The sequence below is a fragment of the Bombina bombina genome, chromosome 3 (genome assembly GCF_027579735.1).
Source record: "Bombina bombina isolate aBomBom1 chromosome 3, aBomBom1.pri, whole genome shotgun sequence".
NCBI classification, from domain to species: domain Eukaryota; kingdom Metazoa; phylum Chordata; class Amphibia; order Anura; family Bombinatoridae; genus Bombina; species Bombina bombina.
Window position 1 is genome coordinate 158247264 of NC_069501.1, and position 24875 is coordinate 158272138.

Below are 24875 nucleotides of genomic sequence, written 5' to 3' on the forward strand. Positions count from 1 at the left end.
CTAACAGCAAATACTGACTTAAAAGAGTACATAGGGGACTATCCACTTATGACTGCACGTAGGGCTCTTAGCCTTAAAGACAGATTTGTACATAGCGAATTCACTAGAAAAGTGGTACCTGATACATGGTTGGGAGAAAGGCAGAGGTGGATTGGCTGTAGTCCTTGTGACCACTGTGTATACTGCAGATTCATTCAGAAAACTAATAGATTTGGGACGAGCACTAGCAAGCAATATGAAATAAGAGAATGGATTACTTGTACAACTACAGGAGTAATCTATTTGCTGCATTGCTTGTGTCCAAAATATAATGTAGGAAAAGCAAAGAGGGATTTGAAAGACAGGGTGAGAGAACACAGATATGACATAAAAGGCAAAGTGCAAGATAGCACTGTAGCAAGACATTTTGAACCATGTCACAATTATGACTTTACTGTCTTAAAGATTACTTGGATTGAGGATATTAAACAACATAGAAGAGGTGGGGATGTTGACAGAATACTGTTACAACATGAGTCCCGTTGGATGTATAAGCTACATATAGCCGCACCAACGGGCCTCAATGAAAAAATTGAGTATTCCTGCTTTCTATAAGATCAGTTATTCAAAATGTGTATATCTCTTTCATTAGGAAAAAAACCCTGTTTTTCCAATTCAAATTGTTTCATGAATTTGTCAAATAGGGAATAAATGTAAATTTTAGGATTTTATGCCATGACGATACTATTATGTTTTATTTATGGAGAATATGTAATAAATATACACAATATTATGAATGTTCCTATAAATATGCTGCAAGTAAATGTTTAGGAACGACTACTTCCATAATTTTGTTACCGGTATACCCTGTGAGGAAGGTAACTGAGACAGAAAGAGGAGGAGCTTATCAGAGCTACTTTAAAAGGCTGGTCTCCCACACCAATCCAGCATCTGATAAAGCCCCAGTAGCAGCCCAGAAAAGGGGGAGGGGCACAACGTGTAATGTTTGGTTATCTATAAACCGGTGAATCGTATCCAGACTGTAAAAGCTGTTCTCCAGATTATTCCGACTTTCAAGTTGCAGTTTATGGTGAGCAAAGCTTTGTGTCTTTATGGAAGCAATCTTACTTAGTTGGAAACCTACCACGGAATGGTTTTGACCACAAATTGGTAACCGTGAAGGTACTTTATAAAGGGATATGTTATTTGAACACCGGACCAATAGCTACATATCTTTGGAAAAAGTTTGCTTTGATATTTTCGCTTGTGGAGTGTGTTGATACACTATGGGTTTCACTTTCCATCTTGGCAATTAAGTCACAGTTCAACAAACTTTGCAACATTGTAACTGCATAATAGCATTATATGCTCCAATACTGTATTCTGTTTGGTTTGCTTTATATTGTTGTGATTGAATAAGTTTGAGTTTAGGTATTTGCTAAACTCTGATGTTTATTTCCTTGTAATAGTTATATTTTTTGTCCCAAGACTGGATTTGTATTTACATGTGTTTTGCAGCTTTTTAATTAAGGTGTCTTTTTCACATATCAAGGGGTTTAATGAACAATATTTACTTTTGAACCTGAGTGCAGCCTTGTCATGCTTTGACATTCATGAGTTGTGTGAATGTAACTCTCTTTTTTAGTTGTATACATTAGAATTATGACTGCTTGCACCTTTTTAAGGTTCTATTCTACATATGTTCACTGGCTACCAGATTGCACACACCCTCTGTCTGTAAACCATTTTTTACACATAATATGTATATATCTAAATTAAATGCTTTATTCAAACTTTAAATTGTTTATAGTTTATCAGGTCTCCAGAAGTGCAAATATTTTTGAGCACTAGTTTGTGTTGTGATATATGAATATTAATAGTGCTCCCTGTGCTATCCATTAAAGGGACAGTCTAAACCAGCTTTTGTATTGTTTAAAAAGATAGATAATCCCTATATAACCCATTTCCCAGTTTTGCATAACCAAAACAGTTATATTAATATACTTTTTACCTCTGTGTTTACCTTGTATCTAAGCCTCTGCAAACTGCTCCCATATTTCAGTTCTTTGGACAGATTTTAATTTTAGCCAATCAGTGCTAACTTCTATGTAACTCCACAGGTGTAAGCACAATATTATCTATATGGCATATATGAACTAATGCCCTTTAGTTGTGAAAATTGTCAAACTGTATTCAGATAAGAGGCGGCCTTCAAGGGCTAATAAATTAGTATATGAGCCTACTTAAGTTTAGCTTTCAACTAAGAATACCAAGAGATCAAAGCAAAATTTATGATAAAAGTAAATTGGAAAGTTGTTTAAAATTACATGCCCTATCTGAATCATAAAAGTTTATTTTTTACTAGACTGTCCCTTTAAATGTATAGGATGCTTTTTTTAAAAAAAAAAAAAAAAAGGGGGAAAAGGGGTCGCCACTTTAAAGGGATAGAAAGGTCAAAATTGAAATGATGTGCATTTCAATTTTAAATAGAAGCATTTTTGCAGTATACTTACATTAGCAAAAATGCTTCTAGTAAAAGTTATTAAAGGGATATGAAACCCAGATTTTTTCATTCACAATTCAGATAGAGAATACAATTTAAAACATCTTTCAAATGTACTTCTTTTATGTAATTTGCTTTATTTTCTTGGAATCATTTGTTTAAGAAACAGTAATGCACATGGGTGAGACAATAACGTGAAGCATATAAGTGCAGTCACCAATCAGGAGCCTCTAAGCCTACCTAGGTATGCTTTTGAATAAAGGATACCAAAAGTACTAAACAAATTAGATAGAAGAAAATTGGAAATTACTTTACAACCACATGCTCTCTTTAAATTACAAAAGAAAACATTCAGGTTTATATCCCTTTACTATTTTTCAGTGGTATACGTACATATGCTGCGAGGGCCAGTGAAACAGTATTCAAGCTTACAAAGCTGCAGATAGTGTGTACTGTGTCTGTGAAAACTTAATTTGTGTCACACAAGACAGTGCTGAGTGGGTGTGATGTTTGAAGACTGGTGTTTCACAGCATATGTACGTATGCCACTAAAAACAATAATAGATTTGACTAGAAGCATTTTTGCTAATGGGTGTATACTGCAAAAATGTTTCTGTTTAAAACTGACATGCACTAATGCAAATTTGATACACTTTCATTATTTATTTTGCTTCCTTTTCAGTAATTTAACTTTGAAAATTGTAGTTTCTTCACTCCTCTAGAGAGGCTGGAGTGTATTCCATGGAAAGCAGTATTCCTGACACTCCTAGATGTTTGAAAGTGATTGGTTGATATATATAGGAGCTCATTAATACCTTTCCCTGATTGGCCACAGCAAAGGAAATAAGATAAACTTAAGAGTCTTCTAAAGGTTAGCATTTAGCCTAAAAACAAAGCATATTTTCAATTAAAAGGACAGGGAGGTGAGAGTCTCTAATGAGAGGGACAGGGCCACAGGTATTTTGTTGATGAGGTGGGGCTGTTGCATTATGGATGTGACAGAGCAGAGTTAGGGCATGTCATGACCATAGTTGGAGAAGTTCCTGACACTGGGACATTTGGCCTGGCTGGGTGACACAGCAAGTGGGAAAGTAGACAAACCTTCTAACCAGTGTCAATCAGCACTGGACAAATAATTTACTATTTGTGAATCAGCTTAGTATCAGCAGTGCAGTGCCAGTCTGAAGTTGTATCACATTTATATAATTCTATTATTTTTTTTTATTCTTTCTCAATGATCTCCCTCTAAGCACATTCCCTTTAATAGAAACAAACAAATCTTATTTTGTTAATATCTAGAGTCATTACAACAACCTTGAAGTATGGGACAATTTGCTCATTCACATTTTAAAAAAGTAGTTTATCCTTTAACAAATAACAAAAACAGTGTCTTTCTCACACTTTTGTTTGCCTGTTATTATAGACTGCTACGTGTCATAATTAAAATATGTTGTTTAAAGTAGTTAGGAGGTGCTTGAATATCTCTGCTAAATTTGGAAAACATTGGACTTGTTTCCATGGATACTGACTTCCTGCAGTTGGAGAAATCTAGAGTGATAAAAAAAAAAATCTCTATTAGTCCACTGGATGGGGCAGGAGACTTCAGAAAATTCATCTTGCCATTAAACTCCACAGAATTTTACAGCATGATGCTGATTGTAGCTTTGAAAAGATGTTTTTTGTTCATATATTTCTCCATTACTTGCCTTTGTTATTAGATCGGGTTAAAGTAATGTTTACTTTAGCAAAAAGCCATGTAAAACCAGTAATTTGGCTCAGAAGAAATCATATATTTTTCAGGTGCATAATATATTTTAAAGAAAATATATTTATAGCATTTGGTTTACACTTTAATTAAAATTTTAATTAAAACTAGTGGAATGAATAAGTTTGCCTCTTGGTGGGGGTTATATTTTATTTGGCTGTTTATATAGCAATACATCTTCAGTTCAATTTAAAACCTAAAACAATTTTTAACAAAAATGTAGCTTTCAAAAGTGTATCACAATTTTATTCTGCATTCTTCTTGCAGGAAAAGGGAATATGGGGGATACATGTTTTAGGAAATATATACACAACATTTGATTTATTTAATATCATTCCTTGGACTAGTAGTGGTTACATATTAATTAGTTAATTTTACATAGTAACACACAAATAAGGTTTAAAAAAAAACATGTATAGGCTATGTTACATTGAAGTTTGAGATGCTTGCCTAAGTGTAGATGCAGAGTGTTATGAGAGGCTACATCAGATAAAAGACATGTGGTAGGAGTATTCGTCTCAAATGTTTTTTTTATCATGTATCAGTATTGGACAAGTTCCTAATAACTGGGCACAGAAGATCAACGTTATAGAAGGGTCACGTCACATATAAATGAATTGATATTAAACATACATCTAAAAATATATTTCATGAATATGTCAAGTGCAAGATTAAGTAATGTTGCAGAATACCCATCTGTCTGCTGTTCTCATCTCCAGAGGGCTCTTGTAAAACAACTAATATCCTTCCTCAAAGACCACAATAGGAGCACCAGTTGAAGCTTTAGAAAGAGTTAAAATAATTTGTCTTTGTTCTAAATAAAATATTTTAAATAATAAGTATCAACTGATTACAATATTTGAATAATTAATAGATGATAAATTAAAACTAGATGGTTGAAATTAAAAATAGCTGAAAAAGTAGAAATCCCACGGTACATTAGTATAATATTCATATCCGACTTCCTGTGGGAGGAGCGTGCAAGAGGTGTACACGCTAGGGCTCTGTGAGAGAGAGCCGAGTTGCAGCATACCCCGCCTTCAAGTCTCCTATTGCCGGGAGTGAGAGACCCGCTTGGGGAGCATATACACTGCGACGGAAGTCTCCATACCGCTACCGGGCTACCTGGTAATAGCCACGGTCACACGCACAACCCCAACCCCAGCAGTCGCACTGGAGAGAGGCTGAGGCCGGAAGGCAGAAGACCCCCAACAGAAAATAGAGAGCACACACTCGGACCGCACCACTCCGGAACACCCCTTTGAAAGGGAGCTGCATGTGGCAGTCGTCCACCCGACCTGCCTAGGAACAGACGGGAGGTGTCTCGCCTGGATCCTAGCAAGCGGAGGATAAAAGTACACGGCAGCAGGACGGCAGACAAGCAGCTGGTCACGCAAGCATTGACTCTGCAAGAGCGGGTAAAGTAGCGTCTGTGTGTCAGCATATGAAAGTGGAGAGATCAGTGGTGCCTAAGAAGTGTGTTAAAAGGGGGGCCGAAGAGAGATCGGTCTGGCTGCTTGGGGGTACTAATGCACATTATAGTGGAGGGGTAGCTGGAGAATAAAAACTGCTAAAAATCAAGCCATAAAGCATGGAGTGGGTAAAAGTTTGTAAGCCCTGAAAGCGGTGCGCACTAACTGTAACAAGTCACAAACAGAGCAGAGAAGTGGCAAGTCTTTTTTAAATGAGGAACTGCGGGCACATTCTGCAAATCGGACAAAGCCCCGCTGAGCCATAATAAGCAAATTTGGAGGGCAGTGAGTGGGGGCTACTGGGACTGGCCTTGTTGATATCTCCTTGGAGGAGAAAGTGGCATTTACACAGATAGCAGGAGGTTTCGCCTAACTGTTTATAGGCAGCTGATGCTCATAAAAGATAAAGGAAATCTGACTGAGAAGCAAGGAACTGGCTGGTGTGTCGGTACAGCCCGATTTCTATTTTTTCCTTTTTTTTTTTTGTGTATAACTGTTCAGGTTCGCCTCTCTTTCCTGGGAACCATTAGCAAAAACAGGAAGCTGTGGTGGAGGAGAACTGTGTTTTGCTTTGTTTTTGTTTTTTCTTTGGAAAAACCTCCATATTGGCACTTTATGAGGGGAGGCCAAACAGTTAAGCACTTAAATGGACAGTGGACTGGGTTGACAGGAAAATACCAGAACAATTATGATGATATATAAAAAGCAGTGGATTAATTGTGCTGCTATTTGATGTTTACTGCTGGGACATTTTTTTCTATCTTGCAAGTCTCAAAATTTATGGTGTTTTTATCTTCTCTTACTTTGTGTCTTCTCTTCTCTTCTCTCTCCCCCACCACAGTATATCTTGCATATGTGACTTTTGTTTGCAATAATATTGATGTGAAGAGGCTCTTTTTACAGCATATGTAGATAAGAGCCCCCTGGAGCTAAGATAGGTCACAAGGTGGTTAAAACTTTCTGTCTAGATATTCCATAGACAGTAAGATAGGAGAAGGGGAAGGGTAGCGAGGAGGAGGAGAGAGAGGGAGGAGAATAGAGAGGGGAGAGGGGAAGGAAAGGGGAAGATATAACACCAGCAGGTCAAGACAAGGAAAAGGGGAAAGTAGAAGAGGAAAGTTATCTGTGCTGACTGGATAGGTGCAATGGGAGTCAGGGTATAGGATAACAGATTTAAAGAGTGTATAAATAACTTGTTTAGAGAAACCCTAGAAATACTAATTGATAGAAATATTTTGTAAAAGGACGCAAAGGGGAGCACCCAATTTGTCTTAGTTTGTGTTAATTAGCCAGGGGAGAGGACACGCAGAGAGACAGTTAGACCCTGTCTAAATACACTGAACACTTAATTTTTTTTTCTCACTTTCACTTATTCTTATAGATAACACAGGCTCTAGATAGCCTCACTTGGGCTCCTTAGGAGGAGCACCATACATATTTTTTGTTTGTTTTAGGTATTAGTGTAATTATAGTTTCACATGTAGCACCATTAGTTAAAAGGTGCACCCGATCCACGCCGGATTAGCGGAAGAGTGGTGTATTTCTCTTCCGGTTTTTTTCATTTTTTTATTATTCATTTACTTATTTATTTATTTTTCTTTTTCTCCTTAAAACACAAATTAAAGTTTTCACACTAATACACCACTACACATCACTACACACCTCATGGAAAGGTATATTCCTAACTTAAAAGTCAGGTCCCCTGCGATGCCCCCCAAGAGAGACAAAAAGTCCAAGTCAGCACAGGAGATAGGCTTGGAGGATAACATGGACCCCCAGCTAGCAGGCACTGAAAAACAGCTGACACTTAATCAACTGGCAGAAATGCTGTTACCCCAATTCGATTCAGTTAAAAAGGAGATAGCTACTCTCTCTACTGAGATTAGGTCTTTTTCGAATAGAATATTAGAAGTAGAGCAAAGAATCTCAGCGGTTGAGGATAGACAAATTGCACATGACACTAACTGGGTCAATTATGAGAGCAAAATAAAAGCGATGCAATCTAAAATAGAGGACCTGGAAGACAGGTCGCGTAGGAATAACATCCGTATAATTGGACTACCAGAGTCAATCGAATTTCAAGATCTAACTTTATTTGCTTCTGTTACCTTACCATAATTGTTAGGAATGCAGCTGACAGAAAAAATACATGTAGAAAGAGCACATAGAACAGGAACAGCTAGGGAGTCACAGGAAGGTAACTTGCGCCCCAGAATGGTGATAATTAAATACTTAAATTTCCAACATAAGGTACAGATTATGCAACATTATAGGAAAACTCAGGGGTTCAAGATAGGTACGCGACCTGTCTTCCTGTTCCAAGATTTCTCAGCAGAGACCTCCTCAAAGAGGAAGATAATGGCACCTTACTGTTCTAGCTTAATCAAGGCAGGGATCCAGGCTAATATGAGGTACCCAGCCAAAATAGTAATTTTTTCAAAAGGGAATGTGACTGTTTTAAATACAGCAATAGATGCTAAAAAATATTGCTCTGAAAAAGGCATAGAGATTCGATAGGAAGTCCATATCCAATCATTAACCTGAAATAATGAAGATGTATAATTTGTTGATTACTTATTTTATTTGCAGAAAGGGGGAGGCTTGGACGGGGTGGAGACTTTCTTGTTTTTTTTCTCTTTTTTTTTTTTTCCTCTTTCGTCCTTTTCCCCTCCTTTTTCGTCCTTGTCCCCTCCTTTTTATATCTTTCTGTCCACTTTTCTATTGAGTGAGCTCAGAATTTTGAGAAAGTTATGTTTTGAATGGCAGGTATACCGCCATTCGACCTTGAACACCCGATCCCGTAGGATCTCGGAAGTGGAACAGGGCTGGACCTGGTCAGTACCGGGATGGGCGACCGCCGGGGAACCCCAGGAGCGGTAGGCATATATGTAGTAATGATAATCAGATTAGATCCCTTCTCTGGATTGAGAGGAAGGAAGGTAACTATATTAGATAAAGGTTTTTATTATAAAATCGTAGGTTTTTATTTTTGTTGTTTTATTATGACTATAGATATTAAATGCTGAAGTGTGTATCATGGAATGTGGGAGGTGTCACATCCCCTATTAAAAGGAAAAATGTGCTTAAAATGTTAAAACGCCAAAAGCCTGACGTCATTTTTTTGCAAGAGTTGCATTTGAAGGCAGCAGAACTACAAAAATTACAAACTAACTGGATAACGGAAATCATAGCAACGCCATGTAATTGTAGGAAACGCGGAGTAGCTTTAATGTTTAATAGGAATTTGACATATACGATAAAAAATCAAATATTAGATTCGAGTGGGAGGTTTATGCTTGTTCAAGCTGAAATCAATAATAGACTGTGGACGTTTTGTAACATTTATGGTCCCAATGAAATTGAGATAGAATTCTGGGAAATGATAAAAAATAAATTGGTAAAATACTTAGGCCAAAACATAGTGGTAGCGGGAGACTTTAATGCGACAATGAATCCAGAGATTGATAGGCTAAAATCAGGGGCCTCCAGGAAACATAATAGAGAGGCCAAGATTTTGCGAGGTTTAGCAAAGATATTAAAGCTAAAAGATATTTGGCGTCTGCAGCATCCAGACGAGCGGGCCTTTTCGTGCGAATCTAAAACATTTAAAAATTTCTCACGAATAGACATGTTTTTGATAGAAGAGAGGCTATTGACAATGGGAATAGAAACACATATCGATGAGATAGTTATCTCAGATCATGCAATAATCAGCCTGAAATTCGAAGATAAGGAGATCAAAAATAGAAGTAGCAATACGTTTAGCTTCCCGAAATATATGTTATTAGATGAAAAGTTTCGAAAATTTTTATCTGATAGATGGAAGGTTTATTTCAGACAGAACAGACAGGATGTGAGTAGCCCAGAAGTACTCTGGGAAGCAGGGAAAGCAGTAATGCGAGGGGAGATCAAGAACTATATGATCATAAGAAAGCGGAAGGTAACAGAGAGGGAGACTCAACTAGCAAACCAACTGAAAAACTCATATAGGAGATATGTAGCTAACCCAAATAGATCTACCTGGAACCGGTACAAAGTAGCCAAATCAGAGCGTGAGACTTTTTTCAGAGAAAAATGGGCAAAGGAGGATATCCGAATCAGGGCATTTTGCCAAGGATATCAGGGGATTGCCTCCAAGTATCTAGCAAAATTAATAAATCACAGAAAAAAAAAGAACCTAATTCCACTTATCAAAGAGGGACAGAAAATGCTTACTCAACCGGCAGAGATTAGAGAGGCCTTCCATAGGTATTATCAGGGATTGTATGCGTGTAAGGATATAGATAAGACAAAAATGTCCGAATTTTGGCAACAGATCAGTCTCCCAACAATAGACAAAAAAGAATTAGAACAGATGAATCCCCGATAACAGAGGAGGAAGTCTTAAATATGATAGACAGAATTAAAACAAACAAAGCTGCGGGGCCTGACGGACTCCCGGCAGAATTCTATAAAATTATCAAAAATGAAATCTCGGGAATATTAGTAGAACTATATAACAGCTATTTTATACATGGGAATCTGAAATCACTCTATTTCACTGACTCTACAGTGACCTTAATTCATAAGAAAGGGAAAGCTACAGAGGAACTGGGGTCATACCGTCCAATTTCGCTCCTGAAACCAAGACTATAAAAATCTTAACGGCTATTATTTCAGACAGATTAAAAAAAGGGATGGAAAAACTGATACACAATGACCAATCTGGATTTATTCCAGGGAGAAAACCGGTTCGGAATATGCGTAGGGTGCTGGTTAATCTAGATTATTATTATAACATCACACAGTTGTCAAACAAAAAATCACAAATGGATATGGCAATGCTTACGATCGACGCAGAAAAAGCGTTTGACGCTATAATCTGGGATCATTTATTTATGTCACTTAAGAAATTTGGTTTTGAAGGAAATCTGATTCAGTTAATTAAAAAGATTTATACCAATCCTAGGTCCCAATTGTTGGTTAATGGTGAACTTTCGCAATTTATAACACTGCAAAGAGGTACCAGACAGGGGTGTCCACTGTCACCCCTGCTATTTGATTAAGCACTAGAAACCATTGGCAGTTCAACTCAGGAAAGAACTAAAGGAAATAGAAGTTGGGGAACATAATGTTGTAATCTCATTATACGCAGACGACATGATGCTGTTCTTACAACAGACAAAAAAAAACATTCCTAAATGTCTGTCAATTATCAACAATTTTACCTCATTCTCTGGATATAAAATTAACAAGGAAAAGTCAGAGTTGCTCTGGATTAATCAAACCAGAGAGAGCTTGTTACAACATGGGTTTAAAGAAGTAAAATCGTTAAATTATTTAGGTATTAAAATAAGTAAAAACCCCAAAGAATGGTATAATATGAATTTTTCTGAGTTTTTTGAGAGTCTAGAAGGAAGTCTAAGAAAGTGGAACATACAATTTCGATCACTTTCTGCAAAAATAGCTGTGATAAAAAACAATTGTTTTTCCACGCATATTGTTCCTAATGCAAAACTTGCCTCTATTGATCAACAAACGAGACATAGCAAGATATAACAAAACATGCGCACATTTTATATGGGGAAAGAAAAAAAGCCGTATAGCTATCGAGAAACTTGTTCAAAACAAAAGATATGCAGGGCTCGCCCTGCCGGACATTGCAAAATATAACTTAGTGGCTTTAACGAAATTTGGAGTAGATTGGTTAACGGAAGCCAATAGTGTGACCTACTATGATATGGAAGCTACACTGCTAAAACCCTTTGATCTTAAGGCAATTTTACACCATCCTTTCAGGAGGTTGCCCAGCAATGTCAGCACGCTTTTAACTTTTGCTAATGTAGTTCGTGCATGGCAGAAATTCTGTGGTTCAGTTGGTCAAGAATTTTACATTTCTAAATATCTGCCATTTATCGGTACTCCCGATTTCATATCTGGGATAAACAATAATGCGGCCTTTAAAACTTGGTCACAGAAAGGGTTATGTTATTTTTTCCAGTTAGTTCAGGGTGAAGGACAAGTGTTACAAACATTTGAAACATTATCCGAACAGTATCAGTTACCCAAACATACATTCTTTGCTTATCTACAAGCTATCTCCTAAAAATCTTGCAAACATGTAGAATGGTCTGGGATCCAGGAATTGATTCAGGAGTGAAGTTGTACGCGGCGGGGAAAAGATCCATATCATATTGGTATAAATTATTATTAAATATATCAGGGAAAGAAACAAATTAAGAAAAGGAAAGTGTTTCTTACTAAATATATCACTTCAGTGCAAGGTGAAAATATTGAAAGAAGCATTAAACTAGCAGACGCTGCAACGAGAGTAGTAAGCTGGAAAGAATCGCAGTTTAAGCTTTTAAATAATTTCTATCTAACCCCAAGGATTATGAGTAAATGGGACCAAAATGGGGATAAGAGGCATTGTTTTAAATGCCAGAAAGAAGGAGTGGATTTGCAACACTGTATTTGGGACTGCCCTACAATCCGACAATTTTGGAATAGAATACAATTCTGGGTGAACAAGTTTGTACAAGAGGAATGTGCCCTCCAATTAAGTTATATCTTTCTTTTAAAGGAATATGGGCGATATAAAGGGGAGGGACAATTAATCAACATGGTTATTCTGGCAGCTCGTCATCTGATATTTTGCAAATGGGGAGCTTGTGAAGCCCCCACGGTAAACGAACTTGTCAATACTATTAAGCTACAAATGATTATCGAACGACAATTTCTAGTTGGGGGATCGGAAAAGGCTTTCAGGCTCTTCTTTGATAAGTGGAAGAGGGTAATTATCTCTTGGCCCCAACAGGCCCAGATTCAATTTGTCTCACCCTTAAAGAATAATGATCACTTTATGATGATGGTGGCTAATGAGGCTCTCCCTGCACTCTGGCTGTAAAAAGCTAAAACTCTGAGCGGGCTCATTTCGGTGTCTTCTTGGTGGTGGTACTTCCGCCCCCCCCCCCCTTTTTTTTTTTTTTTTTTTTTCCTCTTCTATTTGGATAATATGATTTATACATGTAAAAATGGCTGATTTGATTTGGTTGTTGTGATGTGTGAAGTTCTCAATAATAATAAAAAAAAAACAATGATAAAAAAAAAAATAATATTCATATCCAGAACCTCAATCCCATACAAATATCATGCAGTGATTGTGCTTCAGGCTGGAGTAATCAATGCCTGTAACTGGTAGGAATAATACTGATAGAAGGTCTTATTTCCCTTTATGATAAAACACGTTACTACTTTGTACATAAAAGTCAATTTAAGATTATATCTAAAAGAATAATAACAAAACCTACAAATAGGTAATAACACATTTAATCCAAAGGTTTCATTTCTTGTTAAAAGCTATGTGTTAAAAAGGCAGATCAGTCATAAGAACCCAATGGAAAAATCAGATACTTACAATTCTTGTATCTATTTCTAAATGTATTTTTTTTTAATGATTTTTATTGGTTTAACTTTCACTCTCATGTACTTCATGTGTTTCCAACAGTGCTACAGTCAAAAGCACAATAGTAAAGCATGACATAATAACCTTATCTAGACAGAATCATAGTATGAGTGTGTGCATTGGATAGTATTTTTTTACATTTCAGAAGCCTCACTTTTAAATAATATCAATAGATATATCCCTTTATATGACAAGTCTTAATGACAAATTATTTCCCCCTTATGAAATAATCAGCCCTTACAGCTTTTGGAACCTTGTGGTGTAGACCAAACCAACAATTATAAAGAGCAGCTCCTGCTCTTGTGCAATCTTAAAGTGATAGTAAAACTGTAGAGTTTATGAAATGCTATTTTATCACTGAAGTGATCTTAGCCAATACAGTGCTAGCTAAGCTATCCAGCACAATGCCAACTGGCCCAAATGGCTATTGGCTAAGAAGTGTAAATGTCACCTCATTGAAAATAGCGTTTTGCTGTGGGCGGCCTGAGGCGCGCCACTTAGCACTGCGAACGCTGAAGACAAATAAAGGAACTTTCAGCACAAAATATTTTATACTTCATGACTAAAAGTCCCCTTTATTCGTTACACTGGTAAATCCTAGCGTTTGCTATCACTTTAAATCTTGAAGCTGTACTACAAGTAGCAAGTGTCACCTGCAGTTTTTTTTTATAAGTTTATCTTTAAATTAATTAATTAACCTCAGTATTCATTTACAACTAGAGGACCTCATTTTACTGAAAATAGGTTCTGTTTGCAGAACACTAAGAATATGCCTTGAAATACTCTGAATTTGCCCCTAGACAACCTTGACTTACCTTGAAAGCCTCAGTTCTGTCTTCAATCCATTTAAACCTCTCCCTTGGCCACCAAACACTACATTCATCAATACATTAAGCAATATTGTGACAGTGTTTACCTGTGGTATTACAAGTTGAAAGTAAACGTGTTCTAACTAAATTTGCGTGCGATGTGAACACCTAGTGTAAGGGTTAAAAAGTTGTGCACCAAATACAACATAAATACATTAAAGGGACAGTAAAGTCAAAATTAAACTTTCATCATTTGGATAGAGCATGACATTTTATGCAACTTTCAAATTATTTCTGTTATAAAATTTGGATTGTTCTCCTTGCTATCTTTTATTGAAGAGTAAAACTAGGTAGAAGCATAAGAGCTCAGGAGTGTGCATGTGTTTTTAGTACTCTATGGCAGCAGTGTTTTGCAACATTGCATAAAAAACTACAAATAATGTTGCAAAACACTACTGCCATAGAGTACTATAAGATACAAGCACACTCCTGAGCTCTTATGAGCCTACCTAGGTTTACTGTTTAATAAAAAGATACAAGAACTCAAAGCAAATTTGATAACAGTAAGTAAAAAGTAAATTTTAAAGTTGTTTAAAATTCCCTGCTCTACTTAAATCATGAAAGTTTTATTGTGACTTTACTGTCTCTTTAAAATAAAGTGTAAAACTCTTATATACACTTCAGTATTCATTTACCACTAGAGGGCCTTATTTTACTGAAAATGAGTTCTGTCCCAGAACACCTAGTACTATGCCTTATAATACCCCCTGGACAACCTTGACTTACTTTGAAATGCTCAATTCTGTCTTCAGTCCCTTTAAACTCCTCCCTTGGCCTCCCTCTATATTCATCAATACATTAATAAATATTGTGACAGTGCTAACTTGTGCACGTATTGCAAGTTGAAAGTAATCGTGTTTGCTGGAGCGCAAAGTAAATTTGCGCGTGTGTGAAAACCTAGCATAAAGTGTAAGGGTTATAAAAATTGTGCACCAAACACAACATAAACATCTATACTATAATTGCGTTTGTAATGTCCGTCTCTGTCGGCAGTTGCGTACGCTTCCTCAAAGGAATATTGGCAGCGCGAGGCTTGGCAGGGTGGTGAAAGAATCCAGAATCCACCAGGATGCAGAGAAAAAAAGAACCACAGGCAATAAGTATGAAAAAAACACCTAACCACCCACAATAAGTATTTTTTTTAAAAACTAACCGCCCGTACGAAGTATTAAGAAAAAAATAAACTAACCGCCTGCACAAAGTATTAAGAAAAAAACAACTACCTAATAAAATTATTAACCCCCTAAATCCGCAAACCCCAGCATCGCAAACTACATAATACATCTATTAACCCCTAATTTGCCAACCCCCCACAATGCATTAAACCTAATTTACCTATTAACTCCTACACTGCCAACCCCCACAATTAAAAAAACTAATTTAATGAGTAAGCCCCCCCCAAATAAAAAAACACTAATCTAATGCTAAACTACCAATAGTCCCTAAAAGGGCCTTTTGTAGGGCATTGCCCTAAGTTTAACAGCTCTTTACTTTACAAATAAACCAAGTCCCCCCTAACAGTAAAACCACCCAAAATAGGGGTCTTCTCAGAAGTGGCGATCCTCGGCGGCAGTCATCGGCAGCGGTGGCACTCAATAGGATTTCAGTAGCCAATAGGAATGCAAGGTAACCCAAATTCAGTATACCACGGACATCGGATGAAGAGGAGCCTACACCACCACCACAGGTGACCACCGCTGAGGATCGCCACATCTGGGAAGATCGCTCCAGACCTCTGCTCCGAGCTGTTAATCTTAGGGAAATGCCCTACATAAAGCCCTTTTAAGGGCTGTTGGCAGTTTAGTATTAGATTAGGGGGTGTTTTTATTTTGGGGGGATTTTTATTTTTATAGGGGTATTAGTTTAGGTTTGATAGCTTTGTTTATTTTTTTTTCTGTATTTCTATTTTTTATTTTTTGTAGCTTGGGGGGGGTTGTATTTTCAACACACAGACTACCCTCTGGGCAGGCTCATCATCTAGTATTAAAATAATGTATTACACTGACATATACACTCTCTGATAAAAAAATATACATATAAATATTAATTCATGTTTCAGTGTTAAAAGGTATATAATGAGGTAATTGAATGAAAATATATGTCTAAATATGTGTATGGGTATAAATATCTTAACATAGAACAATAAGCATATAATCACTGACGGCATAGCATGTGATGCTGCATCACAGGTAACCAGGGACTTGGCATGTACCTGTGATACAGCACTTACATGCTATGGTAAATAGCCATGCAGCTATGTTTACATGATGTTGGCACATGCAGGGCTCAGGCGGAGGTTGCCATTGACTGAGTAGCTACGGAAGTCTGATGTTTTTTTTGGTATAAAGAGGGGCTGGGTGATGGGTAGGATATACTGCTGCTTTTACTTCTTTGTGCCATTGACAAAGGTGTCAGTAGGGACACCGAAACATTTGGGTAGCATGGACTTTTAACTATTGAAATAAAAGTGATGTTTTAACACTTTTTGCAAAATCCGGTGAGTGCTGTGCTTATTGTTCTATGTTGAGCTGTATACTTTGATACACAATGCACACCGGCGGCTGTCTACAGTAAAAGTGAGTGCACGGGTTCTGGAAAATATATATATATTAGAACAGTTGGTGGAGGCTCCACACTCACTTTCACAGTTAACAGCCACCCAGGGTGCATTCAATAAGGTAATCCAGAGCAGCACACATCGAAGCACTCGCCGGGTCTTTATGCATAATAAATGTAATCAAATAAGTGATGTTTCGGGGCTGTCAACCCCGTCTTCAGACTACATAAGATAAAAAAAAGCACATACCTTACTCCTCTTATACCCTCCACCAAATACCCACTTATTTGATTACATTTATTATGCATAAAGACCCGGTGAGTGCTTCCTTGTGTGCTGCTCTGCTATATATATATATATATATATATATATATATCACAAAAAGCAAGGCACTCACCGGGTTTAATAAGGATAAAGTTTTATTCCTCATGAAGTAATGTTTCAGAGTTTTACCTCCGTTTTCAAACTGGTAAAACTCTGAAACTTTACTTCATAGGAATAAAACTTTATCCTTATTAAACACGGCGAGTACCTTCCTTTTTGCGATATGTTGGATCTGTGAATTATGCAGGATCTCTTTGATGTGCACCCCGGTGGTTCAAAGGTTACCGTGAGTACTATGCCATACTATATAGACTATATATATATATAAAATAAATAATATAATAATATAATATAAAAAAACATATAAGCACTTACTTCACTTTGGAGCCCTTTCCATTAAAACCTTAAAACTTTTAATTAATTTTAATATTTATAATTTTTTTTAATTTGTTTTATTACTGTGTGTTTAATTTAAATATTTTACATAAAAAAAATTATTTGTATTTTTAAGTATATATTCCTTTATACATATATAGCTATATATAAAAAAATAATCAAATATATAGAAATATATATTTTAAAATAAAAAGAACAATTTTTTGTATGTGAATAACATTGAAATGTAAAATATTTATAACTACCTTCGGGTTTAATAATGTAGATCTGATGCAGTGTCGGGTTAGTGCGCAATAAGTTTTAGTTTTTTTTTTCTTCAGTGCTCTGCATTGACATCTATGGGATGAAGAATTAAACATAATCGCAATATCAGAAGTCCAGCTGTTACTTTAAACTTTTAATAAGAGCACTAACCTGCCTGCGTTGAAAGCTTACTTTTAGCGTGGTGTACGTGCGGGACAAAAATTATTTTGAGCGTCACTTGTAATCTAGCCCCTTGTTTTTAAAGTTTGATGTATGGACATGGGGTTCAATCACAACAACAAATAACTAATTCATTTGAACAAGGATATCCTGGTGATCCTTTATGATGGTTGAACAGGACAACTCGAGTTGGCAGTCACTTTGTCATGTAACCCACAATAAAGTTTTTTTTTTTTTTTCTTTTCTTGGAATGGACCACAAAAAAAGGTCAACACCTCAACATGAAAATGTTTCAATTCATAGAAATTTACATTCAGCCCTTATCAGATTTGTGTGATGATTGCTTGACTCTGCATAATTAATGAAGGTGAAAAATCCAAACCACACCCCATATCACCGCAGTACACCCACTTTCAGCCGCTTGTTTGAGCTTGTGAAGTCTCCCAATGCACCTTCAGTCTTATCCAAAGTCTATTCTCCATAACAAACCAGACATGCAAATATTTTACACTTACGAACATTTATATTTACTGTGTTTCAAGCATTTTTCTGAAGTTGTTTCTATTGGAATTATTAATATTTTTCTATTTTAAAGCAGTTTTCCCATTTGTGTATGCAATTTAATTTATTGTTTACCTTTCACAATTATAATAATAATGGCAGAAATTCTCACTAACAAAATGGTGAAAAAATATAGATAAAAAATGCTCACATACTTTTTCATTTAATTTTTTCCTGCTTGACATAGAGGCCCTACTGAAACCACATGAGTATCTATGTATGTACAACGCTGTTTCATGCAGTAGCCTTTAATGTTGGTGCAACTTCAAACTATGGCAATAAAATTTACCCTATAGGCCATATTTATTATTTTCCATGCTGCATCGTTTGCAGAAGCATCTGCTTGTGCATGCTCTCACATGGCCAATCGCTGTTGAGCAGGAGCTGTCAATCATCCAGATTGGAATTGGAATGATTTAATTCTGCCACACTTGAGTTGGCAGAGAAGCTAAGTAGCTGTGGTTTAGAATGCAACTACTTAAACATTTTGCTTGACCCTAAATGCTGATGCCCCGAAGCTGCATTCACATCTTAATAAATGGTGCCCTATAAATTCACATAGAACAATGAATCCCCAGCCCACAGTATTAAACTGTAAAGAAAAAAAAATCAATATAATTTTTAAACTTCAGTATCTTATTTAAATTAAATGTTTCTTGATGTGACTGGGAATCCCCTCCTTCATTTTTTTTACATATAAAAAAAGTCTCAATATTTCTTTCACAAAGGTGGTGAGAATCCACAATCCATTACTACTGGGAATTTTACTACTGGCCACTAGGAGAAGGCAAATATTCCCAAAGAGCCTTAAAACCCCTACCACCTTACTGGAAACTAGTCTTATCTTTGCCTCTTTGAAGAATGAACATTTCTGTTCCTTGGAATTGTAATCTGGTTTTAAGAGCTTTGTAGGTTCCTCCCATTTGAACCTATACATGAGTTGGATATTCTGCTTTTGCCTGAAATGTTCTGTTTCTTTTATCGTCTCCAAGATGTTGATGTTATTAGAGCTTTGAAGTTCTATTTTCTATTTTAGTCAATCCTCTAGTTTGTTTGTTCGTTTTTCATGTTCCAGGAAGAGTCAGAGGCAACAGCCGTCTTGTTACCCTCTTGACGGAAGGGTTTGATTTATAAGGCTTACTTGGAGGTGGGTCAGTCTTTTTCTAAATTTATTACTGCCATTATACTTGGTCAGTGGCTACTTCCTGGGCTTTTAAGAATGAGACATCTGTTGATCATATTTGCAAGGCAGTTTTTTCTGGATTATAAATATTGATGTGTATATATTTTTTTAGTATTAAAAAAAATAAATAAACCTAATATTTGAGTAATCATATTGTCCTGCCCTCATTACTCGTAGACTCCACAACTTGGGTTATTAGTTTTCCTAGGAGTAATGCACTGTGCACTCTCACCACCTTTATGAAAGAAAATATAATTTATGCTTACCTGAAAAATTCAATTCTTTCATGGGGGAGTCCACAAGGCCAATTTTTTTTACATATTTATTTCATTTACATTATATTTTTTTTTTTCTGGCAGCAGTTCAGTGGGTCGATCCGATAAAAATCGTCGCCCGCAAAAGTCAGCGACGCCAATATTTGCGCGGGTTTGGTATCCTATATATGGCGTAACCTAGAAGTTACGCGCGTTTATTTCTGCCGTCGCCCGTAGTTTTTTGGGCCATAGGCAGGCTATACCAAACCCGCGCAATTTGGTATCCAATATACAGCGTAAGGACTTACGTGGCGAAAATGGAGAAATCTTACTCCATTTTCATCTCGCCACAAAAAGCAGCCGTAAGAAGCCTTACGCTGACTATTGGAGCCCTGTAACTCCCTAAACTGGCTGCTAAAATAAACCTAACACCTAACGCAATGCGCAATGTCTATCTCCCTGTCAACCGCGATCTTTTAAAATAAACCTAACACCTAACGCATGCGTAATGTCTATCTCCCTGTCAACCCGCGATCTTCTAAAATAAACCTAACACCTAACGCGATGCGCAATGTCTATCTCCCTGTCAACCGCGATCCCCCGCCGCAATACCTAATAAGTATTTAACCCCCTAAACCGCCGCCATCTAAATAAACTAACCCCCTACTGTGAGCCCCTAAAACCGCCACCATCTAACTGATCTATCCCCTAATGTGAACCCCTAAAACCGCCACTATCTAACTGATCTATCCCCCTAATGTGAACCCCTTACACCGCCACCAACTATATTAAAATTATTAACCCCATATTTAATCTACCCTACCCCGCCGCCAGCTATATTATCTATATTAACCCTAAGTATATTATAGTTAATATAGTTATTACATTATATATATTAACTATATTAACCTAAATTATATTAGGGTTAGTATAGTTAATATAGTTACTATAGTATTTATATTAACTATATTAACTCTATCTAACCCCTAACACCCCTAACTAAATTCTTATTAAATAAATCTACTTCATATTATAAACTAAAATATTCCTATTTAAATCTAAATACTTACCTCATAAAATAAACACTAAGATAGCTACAATATAATTAATAATTACATTATAGCTATGTTAGGGTTTATATTTATTTTACAGGTAAATTGTTAATTATTTTAACTAGGTATAATAGCTATTAAATAGTTATGAACTATTTAATAGCTACTAGTTAAAATAATTACCCAATTACCTGTGAAATAAAATCCTAACCTAAGTTACAAATACACCTACACTATCAATAAATTAAAGAAACTACAAATATCTATCTAAAAATACAATTAAATAAATTAAACTAAATTACAAAAAAAAACAAACACTAAATTACAAAAAATAAAAAAAAGATTGCAAGATTTTTAAGCTAATTACACCTATTCTAAGCCCCCTAATAAAATAATAAAGCCCCCCAAAATAAAAAAATTCCCTACCCCTATTCTAAATTAAAAAAAGTTCAAAGCTCTTTTACCTTAACAGCCCTTAAAAGGGCCTTTTGTGGGGGCATGCCCCAAAGAAAAACTGCTCTTTTGCCTGCAAAAAAAAACCACAATACCACCCCCAACATTACAACCCACCACCCACATACCCCTAATCTAACCCAAACCCCCCTTAAATAAACCTAACACTACCCCCCCTGAAGATCTCCCTACCTTGTCTTCACCACAACCGGGCAGAACTCCTCATCCGATCCAGGCGATGTGTTCCAGCAAGCGGCAGTGAAGTCTTCTTCCATCCGGGCGATGTCTTGAAGCAAGCGACAGAGAGTATTCTTCCATCGGCGATGTCTTCAAGCAAATCAGCCAATCAGATTTTTCAACCTTAATTCCAATTGGATGATAGAATCCTATCAGCAATCGGAATTTCGGCGGACGCCATCTTGGATGACGTCATTTAAAGGAACCTCATTCGTCGGGAAGTCGTTGTGCGGAAGGATGCTCCGCGGCGGAGGAGCGAAGGAAGAAGATTCGAAGATGCCAATTTGCTTGAAGACATCGCCGATGGAAGAATACTCTCTGCTGCTTGCTTCAAGACATCGCCCGGATGGAAGAAGACTTCACTGCCGCTTGCTGGAACACATCGCCGGATCGGATGAGGAGTTCTGCCCGGTGTGGTGAAGACAAGGTAGGGAGATCTTCAGGGGGGTAGTGTTAGGTTTATTTAAGGGGGGTTTGGGTTAGATTAGGGGTATGTGGGTGGTGGGTTGTAATGTTGGGGGGGTGGTATTGTGTTTTTTATTTGCAGGCAAAAAGAGCAGTTTTCTTTGTGCATGCCCCCACAAAAGGCCCTATTAAGGGCTGGTAAGGTAAAAGAGCTTTGAACTTTTTTTTAATTAGATAGGGTAGGGAATTTTTTTATTTTGGGGGGCTTTATTATTTTATTAGGGGGCTTAGAATAGGTGTAATTAGCTTAAAAATCTTGTTATCTTTTTTTTTATTTTTTGTAATTTAGTGTTTGTTTGTTTTTGTAATTTAGTTTAGTTTATTTAATTGTATTTTTAGATAGATATTTGTAGTTTATTTAATTTATTGATAGTGTAGGTGTATTTGTAACTTAGGTTAGGATTTATTTTACAGGTAATTGGGTAATTATTTTAACTAGGTAGCTATTAAATAGGTAATAACTATTTAATAGCTATTATACCTAGTTAAAATAATTAAACAATTTACCTGTAAATAAATATAACCCCTAACATAGCTATAATGTAATTATTAATTACATTGCAGCTATCTTAGGGTTTAATTTTATAGGTAAGTATTTAGATTTAAATAGGATATTTTAATTAATAATATTAATATTAGATTTATTTTAATAAGAGTTTAGTTAGGATGTTAGAGTTAGATAGGGGTTATTATACTTAATATATATTATAATATAATAACGATATTAACTATATTAACCCTATATAATTAGGGTTAATATAGTTAATATATATAATTTAATAACTATATTAACTATATTAACCCTAATATAATTAGGGTTAATATAGTTATATAGCTGGCGGCGGTGTTGTAGGGGGATTAGATTATTGGTTAATACATTTATTATAGGTGGCCGCGGTGTAGGGGGATGTAAATTAGATGCAAAAGAGCTGTTAACTTTGTGACAAAGCCCCGCCAAAAGCCCTTTTAAGGGCTAGCAAAAGAGCTGTTACTTTGGGGCAATGCCACGCAAAAAGCCCTTTTCAGGGCTATTTGTAGGGTTAGACTTAGGTTTAGTGGTAGGGATAGTTTAGTATTTTAGGGGTTAAATAATTTAATATAGATGGCCGGCAGGGTAGGGGGATTAGATTAGGGGTTAATATTTTTGTTGGAAACAACTTTCGGAAGAAAACCAGGCTTAGTACGCAAAACCACCTTATCTGCATGGAACACCAGATAAGGTGGAGAACACTGCAGAGCAGATAACTCTGAAACTCTTCTAGCAGAAGAAATTGCAACCAAAAACAAAACTTTCCAAGATAATAACTTAATATCTACGGAATGTAAGGGTTCAATCGGAACCCCTTGAAGAACTGAAAGAACTAGATTTAGACTCCAGGGAGGAGTCAAAGGTCTGTAAACAGGCTTGATCCTAACCAGAGCCTGAACAAATGCTTGAACATCTGGCACAGCTGCCAGTCTTTTGTGAAGTAAAACAGATTAAAGCAGAGATCTGTCCCTTCAAGAGAACTTGCCAGATAATCCTTTCTCCAAACCTTCTTGTAGAAAGGATAGAATCTTAGGAATTTTTATCTTGTTCCATGGGAATCCTTTAGATTCACACCAACAGATATATTTTTTCCATATTTTATGGTAAATTTTTCTAGTTACAAGGCTTTCTAGCCTGAATCAGAGTATCTATTACAGAATCTGAAAACCCCACGCTTTGATAAAATCAAGCGTTCAATCTCCCAGCCGTCAGTTGGAGGGAAACCAGATTTGGATGTTCGAATGGACCCTGAACAAGAAGGTCCTGTCTCAAAGGTAGCTTCCATGGTGGAGCCGATGATATATTCACCAGGTCTGCATACCAAGTCCTGCGTGGCCACGCAGAGCTATCAAGATCACGAGGCACTCTCCTGATTGATCCTGGCTACCAGCCTGGGGATGAGAGGAAACGGGTGGGAATACATAAGCTAGGTGAAGGTCCAAGGTGCTACTAGTGCATCTACTAGGGTTGCCTTGGGATCCCTGGATCTGGACCCGTAGCAAGGAACCTTGAAGTTCTGACGAGACGCCATCAGATCCATAGTCTGGAATGCCCCATAATTGAGTTATTTGGGCAAAGATTTCCGGATGGAGTTCCCACTCCCCCCGGATGGAATGTCTGACGACTCAGAAAATCCGCTTCCCCAATTTTCCACTCCTGGGATGTGGATCGCAGACAAGTGGCAGGAGTGATCCTCCGCCCATTGAATTATCTTGGTCACTTCTTTCATCGCCAGGAACTCCTTGTTCCCCCTGATGATTGATATATGCAACGGTAGTCATGTTGTCTGACTGAAACCTTATGAATTTGGCCTTTGCTAGTTGAGGCAAGCTCTGAGAGCATTGAATATCGCTCTCAGTTCCAGAATGTTTATCGGGAGAAGAGACTCTTCCCGAGACCATAGACCCTGAGCTTTCAGGGATTCCCAGACCCGCGCCCCAGCCCACTAGGCTGGCGTCGGTCTTGACAATGACCCACTCTGGTCTGCGGAAGCTCATTCCCTGTGACAGATTGTCCAGGGTTCAGCCACCAACGGAGTGAATCTATGGTCTTTTGATCTACTTGAATCGTCGGAGACAAGTCTGTATAATCCCCATTCCACTGTCTGAGCATGCACAGTTGTAATGGTCTTAGATGAATTCGTGCAAAAGAACTAGTCCATTGTTGCAACCATCAATCCTATTACTTCCATGCACTGCACTATGGAAGGACGAGGAACAGAATGAAGTACTTGACAAGAGCTTAGAAGTTTTGATTTCTGACCTCTGTCAGAAAAATCCTCATTTCTAAGGAATCTATTATTGTTCCCAAGAAGGGAACTCTTGTTGACGGGGACAGAGAACTTTTTTCTTTGTTCACCTTCCATCCGTGAGATCTGAGAAAGGCTAGGACGATGTCCGTATGAGCCTT

The 24875-nt window shown here is 37.0% G+C and overlaps 1 pseudogene; it reads left to right on the top strand.

The window, feature by feature from the left end:
* The first annotated feature begins 8485 nt into the window (after positions 1-8485).
* LOC128654887 (uncharacterized) lies at positions 8486-8602 on the top strand (annotated as a pseudogene).
* Positions 8603-24875: the final 16273 nt, after the last annotated feature.